Here is a 24,396-nt window from a genome sequence, read left to right on the forward strand (position 1 = left end):
TTTTCTGCATTGCTTATACTGTCTCTTAAAAGAAGAAGTAATATCAATTTCCATAGCTAAATACTTACTAAGCTTTTAGCAGTTTTCTCTAAAGGGTAATCTCTACCCTTCCTATAAATAGTATTGAATACCAGTTAGTCAATATTGTCAGTTCTCCAGGCCATACAGTGTTCATTGCAAATTTTATTTATTTATTCATGTAAAAGTTTGGGTTTTATATCAGCACACAAATGAGGCTTTATTCTTAATAAGAAACTTTGAAATGGACCCACGAAATAGCGCAGTGGTAGGCCATTTGCCTTGCAAGCAGCTGTCCTAGGACGGACCTTGGTTTGATTCCCTGCGTCCCATAGGGTCATCCAAACCAGGAGCGATTTCTAAGCGCATAGCCAGGAGTAACCCCTGAGCATCGCTGGGTGTGGCCCAAAAAACAAAAAAATAAAAATAAAAATAAAAAAAAGAAACGTTGAAATGGATGAAATTAGAAAAATAAATCATGTGAAATATGCACCTCACTATTGTGTTATCATGTTGTACAACCTGAAATAAGTAACTTAAACCTAGAACTTCTGAAAATATAGCCTTGGTCTATTTCTCATACCCATTTGGTTGGTCACTTAATCATCAGATTCTGAAGCTAGAGGTACAAATAACACATTAACCAAATGAGAAGCAAATAAGAGTTTTGTTTTCTGGGGATTTTTGTTTGTTTGTTTTGTTTTGTTTTGGATCTCACTAGGTAGTGCTCAAATATGGCTCAGATACGACTCAGGGGTCACTCCCTTTAGGGTTCGTGTGATCATATATCTATGGATTTCCATAGTTAAAACCCATATTGGCCATGTGCAAGGACACATTCAAGCTTTCCCTGCTGTACTCTCTCCAGCCTCTGTGAAACAAAGAAAATTTTAAAATAGTAGTTACAAACAACCAAGATCAGTGATACAGGAGAAGGGGGCAAAAGAGTGGTTATTTTGATAAGGGACCAGATTCTGAAGAAGAAAAAACTAAATTCTGAAGTCAGAAATTAGAACAAAACTTAAGTATTTTCCTACTCAATTCATTATCTGCTTTTATCTTTCTAGTGGTATTACCCAGTGTCACAGTGTATAACATATACACATCATATTCTTCTTTCCAGTGGCACTTTCCTGGCATTTGTATTGCACATGATTCTATTTCAGAATGTTTGATGTTAGTATTCCTTCTTCCCTGGCAAAGAAAACAAGGGAAGGTAGTGTCCCAAAATAGCAATTCTTCATCTACTCATTTTCTGTTCCTAGTTGATCAGCTGTTGTTAGTTTTCAAATAGAGAGGCATGACTTCATTCAAAATTTGAGGTGGAAGATTGAAAGATGCAAAAATTTAGCTTTTTACAATATACATAAGTGATTTGCTTTATATCATTAGAGAAAAAATGACTAAATCTCAGGGAAATGCCTTCTTCACTAGTAGGAAAGTATTTGCATATATGATTATTTCTATAACCTGAAAATGAATCAGTCTTCATATTACAAGCAAAAACATTTTAATTCAAATCAAGCTTCTTAAAACAACTTTTTTTTTTCAAGCTGCCTTTCCTTCTTGTATGAACATGAACTGGGAAACCTCATAGGATGAGTATTAACTGATATATTCTAAAGTGTGGTGGTCTAGTTGTTAAGTGATTATCAAAGTTAGGAGAAGATCTAGTTTCAAATCTCTCCATGCTACTTTGTAACGCTGTGACCTTGGAAAAGTGATTTAATCTTTTTAAGCTTCAGTTTTCCCATTTGAAGATGGAAGAGAAAAAGACACCTCCCTCACCATTAGGGATTGTGAACATTCAATTTTATCAGAAAGAAGCCTTTGGCTGAAAGTGAGATTGAGCAAAATTTGTTCTGAGAGCAGAGCGTAGAAATAATATTTTCTCTGATATTTACTTGCCTACTCATATCAGATGTCTTACGTCTTTACTGTTTTACTTGATACCTGAGTTGAAGTTAAATAAATAGAGGACATTTCATTACCAGGGTTAATAGTGTTTTATTCATCTGTCCTTCCCCCATTTTTAGGTTTGATTTAAGTTTACTCTTACGCAAAAACACAGCTTACATTAGGTTCACCTAAGATTTGAACTTGGGTAACTTTACATGAGTGAGTGTCTGTGATTCTCAGAATGCTCTAAAGTTGCTTGAACCAAGGAAACACTGACTCTCAGGTCTTAACATTTTAATATCAGTTCATTAAGTTCATCAGGTTTTTCCTCTAGTTCATATTAATTTTGAGAATCAAGAAAGGATGAGGAATCTAGTCTATACTTCTCTCACTTTCAAGTTTCAACATGTGAGAGATGAACAACTTTGTCTGCTGTCAGCAGAAATGCCTCTCTCTTTGGTCCTTCCCCTCTCTATATTCATTTTTTTTTTTTTTACAATTTCTTTAGTATCTCATCTGGAGAATATCTGTGACCTATTAGTCACCTCCAGACCTGAATGAGGACCACAGTGTGACATCATAGATGGGTCAACAGGCAACTGATTCACGTTAAGTTGGAAGTTTGATAGAGTTGCTAATGTTTTCCTTGAACCCTCATTTGAAGTAATGCAAGTTCTGGACCTAACTACTTAACCTTCTTTAGGCTTCTAGAGCCCCCATCCAGGTTGGTATTGTTACTGCATATTTTAGTCAGAATCTATAGGGAAATCTTTTTTCCAACTTTGATGAGTACTTGGCAATTTGTAGTACCATTACAGGGGAACTTGATAACTAATATACCTGATAATTTTATTTTTTATGTTTGTTGGTTTATTGGGTACACACAGCAATGCCAAAAGGTCACCCCTGGTTCAGTGCTTGGAAACTACTCCAAGATCAAGGGATTTTGTAATACTAGGGATCAAATCCAGACCTTTTGCTTCAGTCATTGAACTATCTCTGTGGCCCCGTCTGATAATTTTATTTATACTTGATGGGGGTAAGGAGATTAAGCCATACCTAGTGGTACTTAGGGTTTATGCTGTTGACCCTTTGTTCAGGGGTTACTTTTGGTGGTGACTAAGGGACCAAATGTGCTGCTAGGGATTGAACCAGCATCATTTGAGTGCAAGACAAGTGCTAAACTTTTTGGCCTCTGACTAGTAAATTTATTTGTTTTGTTTTGTTTGGGGGGGCTAGTCTCACTGATGCCCAGGGACCATTCCTAGATGCGTGCTCAGGAATTATTTCTAATGGTGTTTTAAGGATCATATGGGATAGTAGGGATCAAACCTGGGTCAACTGTGTGCAAGGCAAACACCGTACCTGTTGTTCTATTATTTTGTCCCCAATTTTAAATTGTAATTTGGAGATGCAAGTCAGAACTCTTAAGTACTAATATGAATATATCATTTAAGTCTGCTCTGTAAATTAATTAGATTAGAGACATATTTTATCCCATTCTAAGGAGAAAAAAATAATTGTAGTATTAACAGTTTGAAGAAACTCAGCCAAACTGTTAAGCTGCTTAGTTTACTTGGTTATAGATGGAATTCATCTTACCTCAGTGATGTGTTTGGGTCAAATGATGAAAAGATAGACTTAACCAGAGTGATGATGCAAGCAGTAAGGCATTTGCCTTGCTGGCGCTAGCCTAGGGTGAACCACGGTTTGATCCGTCCCATATAGTCCCCCAACCCAGGAGCAATTTCTGATCGCATAGCCAAGAGTAACTCCTGAGCATCACCAGGTGTGGCCCAAAAAGACAAACAAACAAAAATAAGATATACTAGGTGTGATATAGTTTGTGATAATTTAATAATTTATATAGCCCACTAGATGTCATTCTATGTTGTTTTCTAAATAAGTGTTTGTGGCCAATTATACTCCATAAATTCACTCTGTGAGCAAAATCAGGATTGATTTTCCTTTGTGCTTTGGATGATCCCTTTAGCATTTGAAAATCAGAAATGCTAGTTTGTGATGTTTCTTTTTTTTTTTTTTTTTTGGTTTTTGGGCCACACCTGGTAAAGCTCAGGGGTTACTCCTGGCTATGCGCTCAGAAGTTGCTCCTGGCTTGGGGGACCATATGGGACGCCGGGGGATCGAACTGTGGTCCGTCCAAGGCTAGCGCAGGCAAGGCACCTTACCTCTTGCGCCACCGCCCGGCCCCATTGTGATGTTTCTTACCTGTTAAATAAGATTTAATAGATTTATGATAATAAGATTCTTAATAAGATTTAATAGATTTAACATGCCTGTTAAAATAAGATTTAAATTCTAGAGCAATTTCTGAGCATAGAGCCAGGAGTAAACCCTGAGTGCCGCCTGGTGTGACCCAAAAACCAAAAAAAAAAAAAAAAAAATAGTCCCTATTTTATCAGTATATTTATCCCTGTATTTAGGGATATCTCTATATTCATCCCTATATTTATCATTAGAATGATCCAGTATTGCTAGATCTGGCCCAAAAGGAAAACAGATTTGAGTACTTTAGATTTTGACATTTTTCTAAATTTAAAAAATAAGACTATGGTGGTGCTGTTATTGTTGTTTTGAGGCCACATCTGGTGATGTTCAGAAGTTACTCCTGGCTTTGTATTCAGTAATTACTCCTGGTGAACTCAAGGAAACCATCTGGAGTACCACGGTATCTAACCCCAGTTGACTGTGTGCAAGGCAAGCACTGTACTATTTCTCAGACCCCAATAAAGCTAATTTTATTTTATTATTTTTTAATTTTTTTAATTAATTTTAAAAGTTAATTTTCTCTTGGCACTATGCCCTTAGCTGCTTTTTACAAAATCTTCTTCCCCTGTAAGACCCTATAGCCTTGTTTTCATCAAGTGATTTCTTCATCCTTGTCCTTTTGATAACATTATTATTTCCAAGTGTGAAATCAGAGTTTTATTTGGAGAAGCAATTTCATCGCCTCATCATGCTTTAGTCTAGAATGTCTCCTTGTCCTTTTTATTCTTTACTTGGGGATCAATCCAAGTTCTCAGATAATAGAACATTTAAGACTTTATTAAAGTAAGAGTTGATATTCATTTAAAAAGTACCTTTTGGTTATTTCTAGATTTTTAAGTTTCCCAAGGTAAGATCACAGAAATGTCAGCAAAATGAAAACAAAAATAAGTGTATATATCATTAAATGACACTGAAAATCATATACCATTTTTTCCCATATCACATTGTTTAGTCTGTCTGAATTCCAGCTGTTTCTTTATTCTGGCCAACTTGTTGTGTCTTCCTCTGAATTTATCTGGGTAGAAGAATTAAGAGAGGGGAAAAACCCTCTGAATTTTCTTCTCCAAATGACCTGTGAGGACCCCTGACTAATTCCATACTTTTTCATGTTTATGACAATAAACTCTCTGTCTCTCTGTATTTCTTTCTGTCTTGCCTCTTTCCTCTCCTCACTCTTTTCTCTCCTCCCTCTTTTTTTTTTTACTCTCTCTCCCCCCTTTTTTTCCCCCATTCTTTTTCCCTCATTCTTTTTCTCACCCCTTCTCACTCTCTCCTTTACTTCCTATTACTTTTCCCTTCTTTCTCTTCTTCTCTAATCTCTTCCTCTCTCTTTCCTTCTTCCATATTCTTTCTCCTGGGAATGAATTTATAGATATAATTCCCTTTCTCAGTTCTGGTAATTGCTGTATCTTTGTCCTCTCTTCTTAGTTTTATAGTTTTTCTGGTTTAATTTTTTTAGCCATTTGACTCTTCGCATGGCTAGAGATTTCTCAAGGTATCAGAAAGTTAAATTTTGCATTAGTGAAGGAACCAGGTGAGCTTATTTCAGAAGATTTGTTGTTCAGGAAGAAACAAAAGCGAAAGACTCTTCTATTTGATATTATGCCATTGTGTCTCTATTCAAGAAGAACTAGGAAGTTTACAACTCTTCGGTGTCTGTGTTGTGTTTCATATCTCCAGCTTTTTTTTATCTTGGTAAGAATGTTGTGGGGCTTCTGTATTCAGAGTTAGGGAGAGCCCTAGGCCAAGGGGAGTTGCTCCCCAACGATAGCTCTTTGTCCTTTTACTGCTGGTTATATTCTAGGGGTTCATTTGTGCCTTAACTTCATTTTCTGATTGTGATACAATTTTTTAAACGTGAATACTAAGTTAAATACTTTCACAAGATGCCCTTGCCTTAAATGCAGATCTACAAAAGTACCTCTGTGTTTTAGTAGAAGTTACTTGGTTCTATACCCATTAGGGACTTTCCCTACTGAAGATGTATTCTAGAAATGGACGTCAACCAAGGGAGGTTGTTCATTCATTCCATACGTTTTCTAATTTCAAAAAAATGTACACCGTCAATATTTTTTTCTTAATTGAACAGTTTGTTGAACAGACGGGTGCTTTAATTATAGTGGTCTAAATTTACACACATTGCAGTGGTATTTTGCTACATTAATTACCTTACTTGTCAAGAGTAACAGGTAATTACTACATCAACTCACCCTCCTGCAGTACATGGAAACATAACTTTATTTGAACAGATACAATAAACTGGAGTTTAGCCATCCCACACTTCAGCTTTTGAGAAAGGCAAGCATTTCTCAAAGTGTTCGCTTTATAATAAGCAAAGTTGGGTGAGCTCATCTTTTTCTTTGTGTCTGTTCACTTAAGTTAAAACCCAGTACTGTCAGGAGTAATTCCTGGGTTCAGAGCCAGGAGTAACCCTTGAGCATCACCAGATGTGACCCAAAATCTAAAATAATAAACACACCACCCAGTCAATGAAACTTTTTTAAAGGAACATATCATGGTACCCTGAGAGCTGTGGAGTATGTACTTGTGAGCTGGCTGCCATGGCCTCTCCTTTGCACAGACCTGCACCTGCACAAAGGCATCCTTGTACATACATGAACACACATATTCTTATATGTGCGCACACACACATACAGGACTCAGAGTCAGTGTAGACTCAGGGTAGGTCTACCTACTGACTCCCCAACACTGGGAACCATAAATGTTCTACATTCTATTTTCTGAGAGAGGGAAGGAAGAGAGAGTGAGCGAGCAGAGTGTCAGATCAGGAGGCCTGCAATCCAGCTGGACAGACTGATAGACCAATATGCAGACACCAGACTGAAGCACAAGTACTAAAGACCATGTATGTTTACAATGTTGTTTGGTAATGGGGCAATTCCTGGCCTGGCCCTCAGCACCACCCTGCCTCTTGGGCATAATTTTCTTCTTTTTTTTATTTTAAGAAGACCTGGAGGGCCCGGAGAGATAGCACAGCGGCATTTGCCTTGCAAGCAGCCGATCCAGGACCAAAGGTGGTTGGTTCGAGTCCCGGTGTCCCATATGGTCCCCCATGCCTGCCAGGAGCTATTTCTGAGCAGACAGCCAGGAGGAACCCCTGAGCAAGGCCGGTGTGGCCCAAAAAACCAAAAAAAAAAAGAAAAAAAAAAGAAGATCTGGAAATAGGGTCTCCAGGGCTAGGTAGGTGCTTGCCTCACCCACCTATGGTGCCTACACCTCACTTTCTGTGGTGTCTCTTCCCCTTCCGTGTGCTCTGTGGTTAGTAGTCTCTCCAACGAAAGGTATAAGCCCCAAGGGAAATGATCTTCTCCTTAGTCTTATTTCCTGGGGTTTCTATAAGGAGATGAGGGAACAGAGAGAGGCTCAGAATACTGGAACAAGAAATGGAGATGAATACAGGCTGAAATGGGGCTTCATGAAGATACCCCTGGCTCTAAACTACCAAGAACCAGTCTAGGATGGCTGCTATTCCCAGGGGAAAATGAGTTCACTCTATTTCTTTTGTGCCCCATGTTGTGATGATGAGTCTGTACATTCTATACAAAACTATTTGTTCTTTCCATTGTGAACTACATTTTAGATGCATTAAACTAGTATCATTAGGGGCCGGAGAGATAGCATGGAGGTAAGGTGTTTGCCTTGCATGCAGAAGGACAGTGGTTCGAATCCTGGCATCCCATATGGTCTCCCGAGCATGCCAGGAGCGATTTCTGAGCACAGAGCCAGGAGTAACCCCTGAGCACTGCCGAGTGTGATCCCAAAACAAAACAAAACAAAACAAAAAAAGTTCCAAAGTGTATAGCTAGAAAGAACCTTGGAAATAACTAAATGCATTAAACCTATTCCTTGGAATGCCATTCAGGGAGGGACATGCCTTTTCCAAGGACACACAGCAAATAATTTAGTGTCCAAACCAGAATTTGCACCAATTTTACCTCACAGGGCTGCTAATTAAAATTCTAATGCATATTAGCTCACCTCTACACCAATCTATGTTAACCTGATGTCTACTCTATTGAGACTGTTAGCCTGTAGATACCCAGGCTTGAGGAATTTACCACTCGGGCTCCCATCTCTGTCCTCGGTTCAATGGCAGACATAAGAGGAGGGCAAGAACCCAACATAGGAGAGCCATTGTTCACATGGTGAGGCTAAGGACACAGCAGCTTGGAGCAAAAGTCTAATAATGGGTTGACAGAGCAAGGCAAATGGAGTACTAGAGGCCAAGCTGGGAAGACTAGCAAACCAGATGATAGTTGGAGTAAATTTCTAGTTAGCTGAGATAGGACTGGCAGGAATCAAAACCTCAATAGCCAGAATCAATCTGAATAAGGGCATACAGTTGGCACAACAGTATAACTAGGGCTGCTTGGAGCCTAATGACAAGGGGGACCCTTTACTGCCCTATATGTTTGTCAGGCAACTGGTAGCCAGCTAAAAAGAGTACTCTTAAGGCAACATCAGTTAGAAATACCTGGTGATCAAGAACCATCAGGCCAAGGTTGAGCTGACCCCATAGAAGTGGAAAAGCATCTATGGGAGAAGGAGATCAATTCAACTGAGGAGAAAGAAACCAATGAAATTGGTAACGTAGAAGCCAGACTTACTATCTATTGTGGATGCTTCCCCACCATGAGAAGTAGGCTGGAAAGGTAGATTAATTGTATAGTGCATGTAGCTGTCCAGCCCAGTACATCTTAGGTGTATGTAATCAGCACCACAAAAGAAGGTTAGTTCACTTTTTTTTTTGGGGGGGGGGTCACACTCTGCAGCTCTCAGTAGTTATTCCTGACTCTATGCTCAGAAATTGCTCCTGGCAGTCTTGAGGGACCATATGGTATGCCAGGATTTGAACCTCTGTCCTTCTGCATGCAAGGCAAATGCCCTATCTCCATGCTATCTCTCTGGCCCCTAATTCACTATTTAATTTAATTTTTTTGTCAAGGAGAAACCATAACTGATGATGCTCAGGCTTATCCCTAGCTCAGGGATGACTCCTGGTGATACTTGAGAGACCATATGTGGTGCTAAGGATTGAATCTGGGTTGGCTGTGTGAAGGCAAATGCCCTATCTGCTATACCTGCTCCAGCTACAGGTGCTTAGTGCACTTTAAGGATTTTTGAAAAATAATTATGGAATAATAATTTGGTATAGTACACTTCGAATATTCATTCACTTCTTCCTCATTTGAACTTGATTTGTGGGAGAGCAGTGCCTCTCAAGCAGTGTTAAAAGAACCTGGAGACCACTTTGATGATACTTAGAGTTAGCAGTGCAGGGGACCAATAGGGCTAAATTCTTTGGTGCTTGGGAGCTATAGATGGAACCATTCCATCAGGCAAGGCACTTGGGTCAGAGCATTCTGGGTATTTGCTTCTACTCTTGGACTATCTCCCTGATCATTTGAAGCCACCAAGAACTTTGCCATGCAATGATTAGTTTACCCTGTATTCTACAAGAGACAGCTTTTATAATTTGATTTCTTCTCCAGTGTACTAGTGTCAGCTTTTATGAAAAATTGTATTAAAATATACCTCACTACAATTATTTTTGGTAAACATGTGAACATCTTAAAGTGTAGAGGATGCCCTTGGCAGAATAAGGCTGCATTGACTCTACTGGTTGCCAGAAAAAAAGAAAAAAGATTTTGTTAACTTTTGTTTTCTTTGAGCAAAGAAAAAAAGATTGTGTTAACTATTAGGTGTGGTACAGAATATACACAATGCCATAATGGAGGCAGACTATCTTAAAAGGCTTTGTCCCCTTTTTAGTCAAACACCTGTGAAAAAATGATGAGCTGTGGTTAACATAAAACACTTACAAGTGGTTTTTCAGAGTTGTCCCAAAGAAAGGAGCTCAAACTCAAACTCAAAAAAAAAACAAAACAAAAAAACAAAAAACAAAAAACTTTAGTACCTTCTTGTCCCCTTGCACCTGGCAGGAGTGGGTGGTGCTAGATAGAAATTCAAATACTAAGAGTGACAGACACACTCTTGCAGAAATTTGATGAAATTGCTTGGGGAGGACAGAGTGGCCATCTTGTTGTGACCCAAGCTCTCTGAGGAACGATATCTTTTAGCCCTCAACATAATTCGTTTAGGGATGCCTGAAATCCTGGCATAAGTGGTCCAGTCCTATTGCTTTAGTCTTGACACTTGCCATTGAGAATCATGCTGGCTCTATAACTGGTTATATTACATGCAGGCCCCAAGTTTTTCTTCTTTCTTAGATTTTTCTTTACATTGAAAAATTGCAGAGGATAATTTGTTTTTTTCTTGTTTTTGTTGAACGCCTACCGTGCGATGATGTGGTTGGGCTGTGCATGGCAGGGGAAGGGGGGCTTTGTGAGGAAGGAAACAGACTGGGTTCCTGTTTTCATGCTGTTTGTCTTCAGGTAGAGAGACCCAGAGAAAGTCAATAGTGAAATAAAGAAGCAATATATTGACTGCTAAGGAAAATGAATGTAAGAGAGTATATTATAGAAAACAGCCTACTTTGGGAATGTCACTTAGTGTGTGTGATCAAGGAATGCGCACACTCCGCTTTGTCTGGACTTAAGATCTAACGGTTAATAATCATCTCCAAATACCAAGCACCAGAGGAAGTACTCTCCAGGCAGAACATGCTCTGAGAGCTGAACTTCAAGATAAAAGAGTTCAGGTGCTAGGGGAAGCACCTAAAAACCAATATGGGTGGCTAGAGAAATGGTAGGGACAGGTGGGGTTGGTATTGGACTGGGATGTAGGAAAGACCTTGTATTGCATGGCTAACGACTCGATCTTTTTTATTTTTAATTAAATTACCATGAAATATAGAGTTAAAAAGTTGTTGATAGTGAGTTTCAGGCATACAATGTTCCAACACCCAACCCTTCACCAGTGTTGATTTTCCACCACTCATTTCCCCAATTACTCTCCTATGCTCCCCCATCTCCACCCCAAGATTGTCTCTATGGCAGATACTTCCCTCTCTTTCTCTTTCTTTCTCTCTCTGTCTCTGTCTCTTTCTCTCACCTTTTTTCCTTTTAAGCACTGTGGTTTTTATTACTATAACTGAAGGGGTATCATGCATATCAATTTATTCCTTTCAATTCTCAATTCTTATCCAGAATTCAACGATTATTGTCCTAGTGGTAACTTCTCTATCTGAACTGTACTTCCCACCCATCATTTTTGTTGTCTTGGTATTATTTCTATAATATGTGGGGCTTTTTTTTATATCAAGACTGGATCTTATGATGACACTGTCATGCTTGGAGGCAGCTGCTCTATATCTTTGGAGAGACCACACACCTACTACTGAAGGGGGTCTCGCAGGGACTTGTGGGTGACTTATTGTGTCAGAAGGAGAAAACCAAAGTTGCTTTAAACATTTGAGGTTTTTGCATATTAATTAGCCTCAGTCTAATTTGATCTAGTATGTGATATGGAAATATTTTCATGATATATTAAGAGGAAGGAAATATATCTTAAATTTTAACTTTATGATTCTCCATCGAAGGGAGGGTTACATGGGTGGCACCTGGCAGTGCTCAAGACTTATGGTTGAGGGATCGCTTCTGGCTAGGCTCAGGGGACTGAATGTGCTGCTGGAATTCAACGTGGGGTTGGCCACATGCAAGACAGGAAACTTCCCTTTTGTACTATCTCTCCAGCCCTATGCTCTATTTTTTTTTTAAAGTTGTCCCTTCTCTATCTCTTAGAAGTCCTCAGTTTCTCTTCTTGCTATACTTCCGGCCCATATCAGAGCCTGTTACTTGTGTATAGAACCAGATCATGAAAGCCCTGTAGGGACCATAGAATGGATTTTGATCTACATCCTAAAAGTACTTGGGAGTTGTGGGGGATGAAGGTAAAGAAATCTATCAACAGACTGAGCACATGCATGGTATGTTGGAGGCCTGGGTTTAAACCCTGGCACTGTGTAGTCCCATGAGCGCTGCTGGAAATGACTCCTAAATCCAGACCCCCAAGCACTGTTGTATATAGCCCCTCAATCAAAACAAATAAAAATGAAAAATATAGGGGGCCAGAGCGAAAGCACAGTGGTAGGACGTTTGCCTTGCACATGGCTGGCCAGGACAGACCTGGGTTCAATCTCGGCATCCCATATGGTCTCCAGAGCCAGGAGCGATTTCTGAGCACATAGCTAGGAGTAATCCCTGAGCATCAGGGGGTGTGGCCTAAAAACCAAAAAAAAAAAAAAAAAAAAAGAAAGAAAAGAAAAATATAAAGGTACTAGAAAATCAATATGTATGCAGGGAGTGTAGGGCAGTGTGCGTGTGTGTGTGTGTGTGTGTGTGTATATGTGTGAGACTATATGTTCATGTTGTGGTGAGAGAGAACAGTGAAGAAGGGATAACCCTATTCGTTGTGTATTTGTTGGCTCTTGAAAAGGGAGCATCCTTGGGAGAGGGGGAGAGGGAATATGAAGACAGCTTGGCACCCATCTCCCCACTGACTTGAGAGATTACTGATCTCCCACACGGAAGTTACTTGATAATCAGACACTTATCATCAGATCGTGAAGGCAGGGAGTGCATTTGGGGTAAATATTTCTAAAATGCCAAGCTTCGTGATCAACATAGTATTTGGTCTTTAATGTGCAAATGAGTCAGAATTGTTTTAAGTTACTAAAAGAAAAAATGATTGTGTGTCATCTTGGAGAAAGGAAAGAGGAGAAAGTAAATTTTGAGTCAAGCAATTTATAATAATGCTCTATAAGCAACCAACCTCTTTATGCTGTTTCATTTTATTTTAGAGGCTTGTTGTATTAACATTTAATTTATCTACAGAATATCATTTTGAGGATATTTACAAAGTAAAAGAATTGGCTCTTTAATTGATTCATTCATTTGGAATTTTTTGAAGAGGGCCAGGTTGGAGCTATATCCTGTGATACTCAGGGGATACTCTTGACTCTATGCTCAGAGGAAACTTCTGGTGGAACTCAAAGGACCATATGTAGTGCTGAAAATATAACCAGGGTTATCTGTGTGCAAGGCTAGTGCCTTATTCCCTATACTATCTCTCAGGGCCCTATCATTTAACTGAATGCATAAGATTGTAAACAGTATGAGATTTAAGAGTTGACACAGATCTCAGCTCTCAAAACATTTATGGTCTAGAAAACAAGGAAGTAAAAATATACATAAATTTAAAGCAGAAAATTATATTTTTAATTTTAATGTTCATGTAACTTTTGCATATTCGTAGCTGCTTTTAAATAAATTGGTTTTTTGTTTTGTTTTGTTTTGTTTTGTTTTTTTTAGAAATTAAGAATACCCCACTATACTTACCTGGCAGGGGCAATTCCATGATCACGAAGGTGGTTTCCCCAGGGTGAGGCTCGCCCATTGCACTCCGGGCGTGCTGACCCCTGCGATTTCCCCAAATGTGGGAAACTCGACTGCGTAATTTGTGGTAGTGGGGGACTGCGTGCGCGCTCTCCCCTGGCAAAAAAAAAAAAAAAAAAAAAAAAAAGAATACCCCACTATTCTAATCTCATTTCATTCAGGGAAAAAAACATTGCTATTTATTTGGAGGGGTTTTGTGGTCTATATCCCATGGTCTCAGGGCCTCTGGATCTGTGCTCAGGGAGCACTTCTGATGAGACTCAGGGATCATTTAGGATGCAGGGGATTGATTGTCGCATGCATAGCAAAAACTTTACTCGCTGTATTATTATTTTTTTTGAAAGGGACATTTTTTAATTTAATTTTTATTTTGATCATAGTGGCTTACATATTGTTGACAATAATATTTTAGGTACATATTTGCTGTATTATTTTTTAATCCCTCTTTTCATTTTTTAGTGGTGCACATTTTTATGTATCTATTTAACTATGAGTTTATTATTTTGCTTATTTTATATAACATTATAATGAGTACTTAGACTAATTTCCCATTCCCAGCCAAATCTTTTGAAACAAGGAAGTATTTCTTTGTTAGACAAGGTGATCATTATTTTTATCTTCTTATGATTGTCATTGAAGGCAAAATAAATTTATGAAATCTATCCAGTTCATGTCTCAAACTATATTTGTTATATTAACTACTCTAAAAAGACACAAATGGAGGCTTTTATAAATAGTAGCTCTCAGTGTGTTAATAGGTAACACAGTAAGTTAATACTTTGTCATAAGAAGTGAACTCTTGGGGACAAAAAGATGGTACTGGCTTTAAGGTATATGCCTTGTATGCAGCTGACCTGTTTTATTACCCAGCACCACACATCCTCTAAGTATTGTTGATACAGCTTTTGATGCCCTAAGCATTGGCAGTGGTAACCCAGATAATCCCTTACATCAGGGCTGAATAGCACTGCATCCTCCAGACCCTTGCAACGAACTAATGAACTGCTTGGTCAAGAATCACCACAAGTGGGGCCCGGAGAGATAGCACAGCGGCGTTTGCCTTGCAAGCAGCTGATCCAGGACCAAAGGTGGTTGGTTCGAATCCTGGTGTCCCATATGGTCCCCCGTGCCTGCCAGGAGCTATTTTTGAGCAGACAGCCAGGAGTAACCCCTGAGCACTGCCAGGTGTGACCCAAAATCAAAAAAAAAAGAATCACCACAAGTGACCCCCAGGTCTCCTGAGCTCTGTTGAAAGGCAAACATTCTTCAGAGAAGAATGGGAGCTTATTCTAATACTATATTTATAGCATATTCTATACCTGGACATGTAACTCTTACCCTATAATTAACAAAGCCCAAAGAAGAGGAGACCATCACTTCAAATTTAGGGAGATTTTATTCTGTTTTTGAAATTTTGTCATTTTAACACTTCTCAGTATTCTCCCCACCAGTAAGATTACCTCATAACTGGCATTTAAAATCTTCCAATTGTTTATTTTGTATCTTTTAAAAGAAGATAGGCCAGAGAGATAATATAGCAGGTAGATCATGTGCTGTGCATAAGGCCCTCCACTGTTCAGTACCCAGTACAGTATAAAGTCCCTGGAGACTAGCTTAAACTGATCTCTGGGTATAGAACCAGGAATAATGTTATATACCCCCCCCCAAAATAACAACAACAACAAAAATCTCCTTAGTATTTGGCTCACTTTAAAGAAGATATTATCATTATTTCCTCTAACTAGAACTTGTGTAATCTGAGAACTACCATCCACTTTTCCAGTTTGACTTGAATTTGGGTTGAAAATAGAATAGTCCTTTTTGTGTGCATGTGACCCTTTGAAAGATGATTTATTTGACTTAGGAGGAAGAAGAGGGCTAACAGGTTAGACTCAGGTGGAGAATCAGCCCTGCCAATTGTTTGTTCTCTGGAATCACAGGTACTTTGAAGATGCTCTCTGAGCATCAGAAACCCATTCCTGGGTAATCAAACCTTATCCCCATTTGATGGTCAGGAAGGGGCCCAGAGTGGGATAAGATCTTACCAAGAGTGATCCCTGAATACAGAGCCAGGAATAAGGCTTGAGCATTCTGGGTATGATCCAAAAACAAAACCAAAACAAAAACACTCTATAGAAGTTTCGAACTTCCTATGAGTTTTATTAAGGCTTGATATTTTTGCCTCCCACCATTTTCCTCCTTCTAGGAGCAACTTTTGGCGGGACTGAGGGACCTGGCCATACCGTATCACTTGGGGACATGTGGTATCAAGACTGAATCCAGAATATTCCACAAGCAATATATGTGTTCTGGCACTTAAGCAACATCCCTGACCCTTGCATACGCCTTGTATTTAAAATTGTTGAAGGGAGACCCAAAGAAAGAGTATAGTGGGTAGGGAATTGGCCTTGCACATGACCAACCTGGATTCAATCCAGGCACCTCATATGATTTCCTGAACCTGCCAGGAATGATCCCTGAATATAGCCAAGAATATGCCCTGATGAGCAAAGCCAGTGTGACCCAACCTTCCTTCACATCCAATGTTTAAGAATGTCAGAGAATGGGGCTGGAGAGATAGCATGGAGGTAAGACGTTTGCCTTTCATGCAGGAGGTCATCGGTTCAAATCCCAGCATCCCATATGGTCCCCCGTGCCTGCCAGGAGCAATTTCTGAGCCTGGAGCCAGGAATAACCCCTGAGCACTGCCGGGTGTGACCCAAAAACCACAAAAAAAAAAAAAAAAAAAAAAAAAGAATGTCAGAGAATTTTTTTTCTTAAACACATTAATCTTTTCTGTAGACTTTGGATCTCAAAAGTCAAGAGGAGAGATAGCACAGCGGCGTTTGCCTTGCAAGCAGCCGATCCAGGACCAGAAGTGGTTGGTTCGAATCCTTCTGTCCCATATGGTCCCCCGAGCCTGCCAGGAGCTATTTCTGAGCAGACAGCCAGGAGTAACCCCTGAGCACCACCGGTTGTGACCCAAAAACCAAAAACCAAAAAAAAAAAAAAAAAAAGTCAAGAGGGATTCAGCTAGACAATGTCAACTGAGTTGACTTTCTACAGCACTTTTTTATATTTTCACTTTCTACAACCATGCCATTCTCGTCTAGAAAATAGGAATGATGGGGCTGGCGAGGTGGCGCTAGAGGTAAGGTGTCTGCCTTGCAAGCACTAGTCAAGGAAAGACCGCTGTTCAATCCCCTGGTGTCCCATATGGTCCCTCCAAGCCAGGGGCAATTTCTGAGTGCTTAGCCAGGAGTAACCCCTGAGTATCAAATGGGTGTGGCCCAAAAAACCAAAAAAAAAAAAAGAAAAAAAAGAAAATAGGAATGATAGCTTTTCACAGGATCATGTGAAGATTATGTAAGGAAAGATAAATATGGCACATGATAGGAATGTGCTCTTTGTAGGTTCTCTTTCTCTTCTCCACACTTAGAGGAGCATTTCATCAATGTTGTAAAATATCTTCAAAGCTCTGAAAGATGGCTCAGATAGATGGTCTACCATGTCTGACTTGTGCAAGACTCTGAGTTGGATCCTCACTTCCACATGGCCCTGAGCACTGGCCCTGAGCACCACCAGATGCTCAGATCTACCAGATCTGGTGGAAGTGAGCCCTACAAAGAAAACTTTAGAAAGTTTTCAAAATAGTGAATGGTGCCCAAAGATTCACATACATGTTTCGACATAAGGTGAAATTAGAAATGAATACATTTTAGTTATGTATTTTGTAAGAAAACTGGTGATTTGATGAGCATACCTAAATTCAGTGTCATTTTTGTGCAATGTAGACACTAATGTTGAATGGTAAAAAGCAATGTGGCAGCTCTTTCCCATTGGTATTGTAGATATCTTGGCCTGTTCTATCTACGATATCTTCTACAGGGACTAGGAATTGTCTGGTTGATTATCCCCTCAATTAAAGTGAGAGATAGAATCAGGGAAGCTGCATTAGGCTGTATAACCTGGATGACAGTACCCTATCTACTTACATCTGTTTGGCCAGATCTCAACCACCATGTCCCATCTCACTACTAGGGACAATGAGAAAATACCCTCTGGCTGTGTGCCCTAGAAGAGAATTAATTTAATGAGCATCTAAATAGCACCTTCCACATATTTACCATGTTTGCTTGGATCAAAATGGAGGACATTTTTTTATTCTCAAAGTGGCCCAAGTGGGATCATTTATTTTTTTCTATCTTATAAAATCTGAAGTAATAATATGTGTTCTTGGGTAAAATTCTTTAGCCATGATGGTATTTGTTGAAATACTGTTACTTTTATTTAACTTGAAATGCACATTTTATAATAAGCCACATTAAGAATATTTTAATTTTTTCAATACCACTAGTAGCTCTAAGCACACCTTTTTGAAAAAAAGTTACTCATTTTCAATTATGATTATATGAATATTTTAGGATTATAATCACCATAAATGAAGGAAAATCTTATCCTACCAAAATAGAAATTTAATTTAAAGTAGAAAGAACTTGATTGCAAGGTTTAGTAGACTTCGACGCAAGATAGAGAAGATATTAAAGAGTACTAAAAAAGTGCAGTCCAGGGCCCAGAGAGATAGCACAGCGGCGTTTGCCTTGCAAGCAGCCGATCCAGGACCTAAGGTGGTTGGTTCGAATCCCGGTGTCCCATATGGTCCCCCATGTCTACCAGGAGCTATTTCTGAGCAGACAGCCAGGAGTAACCCCTGAGCACTGCTGGGTGTGGCCCAAAAACCAAAAAAAAAAAAAAATGCAGTCCAATTTCACAATAAATTTTGGGAAAAACTTACATTTAGTCATATTGAGAGATCATATTTAAGAGAGATTTTGTATGGTTAAAAGGAACATTACAGAAAAAATCTTTTGATCATTCCATAGAAAAAATGAACTTAAAACAACTTTCTTTTTTATTATAAAGTTAAAGTTTATTTGAGTTAGAAGTTGTCCTTAATCATTTTCTGAGCCAGTGGCCTTGGTCAAAAATCAAAACTGTGCTTGGGCATAGGGAATTTTTTTTAAATGTCATTTCCATGAAATTAAAAAGTTATTCATGAATTTTAGGCATACAATGTTTTAACACCAATCTCTTCACCAGTGTCCACTTCCCTCTATCAACTCCCCCTCCCACTTTGTATGCTTTCTAAGCACCAGTCTGATTTTACCAGAGGTATCTCTCTCTTTCTCTCTCTTCTCTCTCTCTCCCCATTCCTTCCTTCATTTCTCTCAATTTTTTCTCTTTTTATTTCCTTTTTCATTCTTGTTCTTTCTTTCTCCTTTCCTTCTTCCTTCCTTCCTCCCCCTTTTCTTTCTTCATCCTTTCTTCTTCCTTCTTCCTTTTTCTTCCTTCCTTTCTTCTTTCTTCCATCCTCCTTCCATTCTCCTTCCTTCCTTCCTTCTTTTCTTCCTCCCTCCCTCCCTCCCTCCCTCCCTCCCTCCCTCCCTCTCTCTCTCTCTCTTTCTCTCTTTCTTTCTTTCTTTCTTTCTTTCTTTCTTTCTTTCTTTCTTTCTTTCTTTCTTTCTTTCTTTCTTTCTTTCTTTCTTTCTTTCTTTCTTTCTTTCTTTCTTTCTTTCTTTCTTTCTTTCTTTCTTCCTTTATTGTTATTATACTGTGGTTTATAGTACATTATTTAAATAGGATTATATACATAATACTACCCCCCCTTCACCATCATCTTTCCCCACCATTGGTTGAACTTTGTCTCTTTCATAGGCACTCCTCCATCTGTTGCCCACTCCTTTTCCCACTTCTTCATGTAGCTTATTTCCTACTGAATATCAGTTCTCATGTTTTTGTTTCCATTGTCTTTGAGTATTCAGTTATTCTACTGCGATGTTTCTTAGGCCTTTTCATCATGTGAGGGAGATCATTCTGTTTTGGTCTCTCTCCCTCTGATTACACTCAGCATGATTCTTTCCAGGTGGTTCCATGTAGTAACAGATTTAATTAATATATTTTTCTTATGGCCAAATATTATTCTTTTGTATATATGTAACATAGATTATTTACCCAGTCATCTCTCCTTGGATGACAGTTGGGTTAATTCCAAATTATGGCTATTGTAGATGATGATGCAAGGAACCTAGAGGTGCAAATGTCTTTTCTTTATTTTTTTCTGTTTTATTTTTTTAGGCTTTTGAGGTATAATCCAAGAAGTGGAATTGCTGGGTCAAAAGGAAGTTTAATTCTTAGGTTGTTTTTTTTTTTTTTTTTTTTTTAGGAATTACATACATTTTTTCAGAAAGGCTGGACCAGAAGACATTCCCACCAGCAGTGAATGAGAGTCCCTTTCTCCCCCTATCCATGTTAGCACTGATTGTTCTTGTTTTCTATAATGTGTGCCTTCTTCTGATGTGAAATGATATCTCATTGTAGGGTTTTTTTTTTTGCATATTCCTAATGATTAGTGATGCAGAATATTGTTTCATGGACTTTTTTGGCCATTTGTATTTTTTTCTTTGAGGACACTTCTCTTCATTTCTTCTCTCCATATTTGATGGAATTGGGTTTTTACCTTGTAAAGATCTACCAATGATATTGACCCTTATGAAATGATTGGTAGGTAAAGAATTTTTCTCAATTTATGGGCTATCTTTGTATCCTAGCCATTGTTTTCTCTTAGGATTCAGAAGCTTCTTAATTTAATGTAGTTCCATTTATCTTTGCTTCTACTTGCTTGGTCAGTGGTTTTTCATCTTTGAAGATGCCTTTAGCTTCAATGTCATGGAGAGTTTTGCTTACATTTTCTTCTTTATACCTTATGGAACAGGACAGATAGCATGCACAAAAGTCAAATCCATTTTGATGTAACTTTGTGTATGATGTTAGAAAGAGGTCTGAATTCATTTTTTTTAATCTGCATATGCTGAGTAGTTTTCCCAGCACCACTTGTTGAAGTAGCTTTCCTTGCTCCACTTCACATTTATTACTCCTTTATCAAACATTAGCTGTTCATATATACCTGAGGGTCTGTCTCATGATATTCAACTCTAGTCCATTGATCTGAAGATCTGATATTCTAGTACCATGCTGTTTAATTACTACACTTTATAGTACAGTTTGAAGTTTGGGAAAGTGATACCTGGCTCTTTCTTTTTCCTGAGGATTGCTTTAACTATGGAGGTAGGATGTAATTGTTTTATACAAATTTTTATTTCTTTGATCTCTATTTCTCTTTGAACTATTTGAAAAATGTCATGGATATCATTATAGTGACTGCATTGAATCTCTATAGTACTTTGGGAAATACTGTCATTTCCTCATGTCCTCTTTTATTGCTCGAAATAGTGTTTTGTAGTTTTCTTTGTATAGGTCTTTCACCTCTTTAGATAAGCTTATTTCAAGATATTTTATTCCCTGAGATATAGTTATTATTTTTCAAATGTCTTGCTCTACTCTTTAATTATTTGCATATAGGAAAGCCATGGTTGGGCATAGGTGATTAAAAATATTCCTTTCACTTGGCATTTCTTACTTACCTGTCATTTTGTTCATGGTGGTATTTGAGTCAAAAAATAATACAAGTTGAGTTGACAGAGTGAATTTCTAACCCCACTATTCCTTATTTCTTTCTGGTGCTTCTTTGTTATATTAGAGTTCAAATTTACTATTCATGAAACACATTTTAATCAGTAGCCATATCAGACAAATGGAAGCTAAGTGCTGGTTAGTATGTTGAAAATAAACACGTGGGTTCTCATTAATGTTGATGTCTGAATAATTAGTTGAGCATCATGTAAGGAGCAGCCACAAGAATAGGCTGGCTTCTCACTGGAACGACAGGCTTGACAGCCACATCTCGGAGTCTGGTCATTAGTGGGCCCCACCATCAATGTCATGTTACTGTGTCAAATTAGTGTCCCCTTAGGAGAAAGTCGGACCTACAAATTATATTCCACATCCTTGGAAACCATGTTTGCACAACCTGCGATCAAGTGTGAGCAAATTATTAGCATGGCTCATAAATTAACTAGTTTACAGGCTTATAACATTTTACAAGTAGATAATAAAGGGTAGAAAAGTTTTCCAATTGCTTTGCTCTGGTGTTAGGGCTATGCTCTGCTAACTTTTCCTTAAGGAACCCACAGCTGCTAGCTTTTTGTTGAGAGGCGCATACATGGAGTGTCAGAACAAATGTTTGGGAAATGTGGAGTCTAAAAAGAAGCAAATGTAAATCTCCTGGAAACAGTATAATTAAATTCGTTATCTCATTGCTCTGATAAGTCGATAACACTAGTCCTCTTTCTTTCAATGGCAGTTACTCATTAATGTGTTCACCAATTAAGTTTGAACAATTACAGTCTTTGCCAACTGAAATGATCTTCTAAAATATTTTTGATGATATTTTTTATATCAGACTCAAGCTACTTCATTGAAAAGGACGAAATCTAACCCAAAACAAAGTGGCAAACTCTTGAGTGAAGATTCCTTTTTTCATTTTGTATTTGGGCGGAGTCATATTTGGTGGTGCTCTGTGGTCATGGGAGGCCATGCGGTGTCAGGGTTAGAATCCAGGAATCCTTCATTCATAAATTTCCTTCAGAGCCCTCTAAGACATTGCCTCAGCCCCAAAGTTAAGGTTTTTAAAATTCAGTATATTTGTTAAACAATGTAACTCTACACATCAGCTTATACCTGGAATAAAAGTGGGCCAATATGATCTTGAGCTTATCTGTTTTGTTTGGTTTTGGTTTTGGTTTTTGGGTCACACCCGGCAGCGCTCAGGAGTTACTCCTGGTTCTATGCTCAGAAATTGCCCCTGGCAGGCACGGGGGACCATATGGGATGCCAGGATTCGAACCACTGTCCTTCTGCATAAAAGGCAAATGCCTTACCTCCATGCTATCTCTCCAGTCCCAGAGCTTATCTTTTATCAAGAAAAGCTGCCCAATAGGTACACCTCCTCTTAACTCTTCGGTGCTCTGGTAGACAGACAACCCACAGTTTGTGGAGATTCGTGACTATTGAAACCATAAAACTTGATGCATCTCTTTTTCGGTTTCAACTTCTCTGTCTGATTAGATTAGAAAACATGTAGATTCAGAGAATGTTGTCTGAGTTTACTGCTGAAAAAAAAAAACACATGCATGGGCAAACAGATCAGAACAAAGAGTTCTTGCTTTCTACTCTGTAGTTCCACTTCCCCATATTAAAGAAAGTCGTCTCCCCCCCATCCCACCCCCTGTTCTCTTGAGGTCTTTATGGGTGGTTTTTATGCAGAATAGACCTGGCATGTAAAACCTTGTTATCTTTTGCTGTTCACATGAACTTTTGAAATTGCTTGAGAATGATTTTGTTGACTTATCTATCAGCAACTTAAATTTACTCAGAATTGGATTGGGTTAATAGTCTACTAATAACCAACTAAAGCTTTGAAACCCAACCTCAGCACAGAGCTATTTCTAGAAGTCAGTGTCACAGCTACCTCTGTATTTCAAATGTGCCTGGGAAAAGAACTATAAAGGGTGGCAAATGAAGTCTACGTACCTGATTGTTAGGAGAGGATTTGTCCTTTTTTCCTTTTCTTATTTTTTTGAGGTGGTTGCCTGTATGCATGTGTGTATACCTATGTCAGTGCATGTATATTTTTTTTCTACTGGACAAATGAAAGACTAAAGCCCAAAGCAAAAATTTTTATTTGAAACCATGGATAACTTTGTCTTTCCTTTTTCAGGAAGAGAAAATATTGTGATTTTGAGAATTTGTCAAAAAAAAGTAATGGAAGTTAAAAGTAATAGACTTCCTAAGTGATTGTCAGTGCCTTTAAGAGTGGCTGCTTCCCCCCACCCCCCAAAAAATAAAGAGGGCTGGAGCGGTGGCACAAGTGGTAAGGTGTCTGTCTTGCCCACACTAGCCTAGGACAGACCACGGTTCAATCCCCCATCATCCCACATGGTCCCCCAGGCCAGGAGTGATTTCTAGGCGCATAGCCAAGAGTAACCTCTGAGCCCAGAGCGTGACAGGGCATGGCCCCAAAACAAAAACAAAAAAGATACATAAAAAGAACGTAACATTTGTTCTTCCACTATAATTTTAATAATACTTAACACAGATAGTGATCTCAAGGAATGCTGATTCTAGAAGGGAAAGGATAAGGTGCTTTGACATATGATTATATACTGAATGTAATATATTGTATTATATAGGAATACCTCAGACTCCCAAATTATAACATTTGAAACAAGTCACCTCTTTTGTGCTTTTTCTTCCAGTGTCCCTCTGTGTGATCCAGTCCTGTGGCATTATGTATGCCTCCTGCCAGTGACCCCTAGGCTTTTTATGGCTGTAAGACACATTAAAAGTTCAGGGTAAGTGACAAGCAACAGTAATAGTATATACCAGTTTTAAAATACCATCTATCATTGGAGGTTCCATGGCAGTGGCTATTGTAAACCCTCAGAAGATAAGGGACTATCTTGTTATGAAGCATGGATTCCAAAGATAGCAGCTTTGTTGCCCTCTGTTACAATTTATTGAATTCAAGAAAAGGACCCATAGATTGGATCATGTTTGTGAAAAGAAGAGAAAATACAAGGTTTGCAAGTCTTGTCTGTGAAATACCAGATAAAACATATTGTCAACTTGATAGTTTATGCAATTTCTGGTACAATTAGTTTATTTTGACTCTTTGGCATGAAAGTTGTCATAGATAAAACATGATTAAAATTAAAATTTATAAATATATGGGAGGGACCGAAGAGATAACACAGTGGTAGGGCATTTGCCTTGTAAGGGGCCGGACCAGGACAGACGGTGATTTGAATCTTGGCATCCCATATAGTCCCCCATGCCTGCCAGGAGTGATTTCTGA

The 24,396-nt window shown here is 38.6% G+C and overlaps 1 protein-coding gene and 1 non-coding gene across 2 annotated transcripts in view; both read left to right on the forward strand.

Moving 5' to 3' along the window:
* EIF4E3 (eukaryotic translation initiation factor 4E family member 3) overlaps nucleotides 1–23,863 on the forward strand; it is a 524,040-nt gene extending 500,177 nt beyond the window's left edge. Inside the window, exon 8 of the mRNA XM_049776965.1 lies at nucleotides 23,798–23,863. The gene's annotated coding sequence lies outside the window, so the exon portion shown is untranslated. The remainder of the gene's footprint in view (nucleotides 1–23,797) is intronic.
* Nucleotides 13,519–13,682, forward strand: LOC126015209 (U1 spliceosomal RNA). The gene has a single exon (XR_007498097.1). It is a non-coding gene; the product is annotated as a U1 spliceosomal RNA (small nuclear RNA).
* Nucleotides 23,864–24,396: the final 533 nt, after the last annotated feature.

This window comes from Suncus etruscus, chromosome 7, assembly GCF_024139225.1.
Source record: "Suncus etruscus isolate mSunEtr1 chromosome 7, mSunEtr1.pri.cur, whole genome shotgun sequence".
Taxonomy (NCBI): Eukaryota; Metazoa; Chordata; class Mammalia; order Eulipotyphla; family Soricidae; genus Suncus; species Suncus etruscus.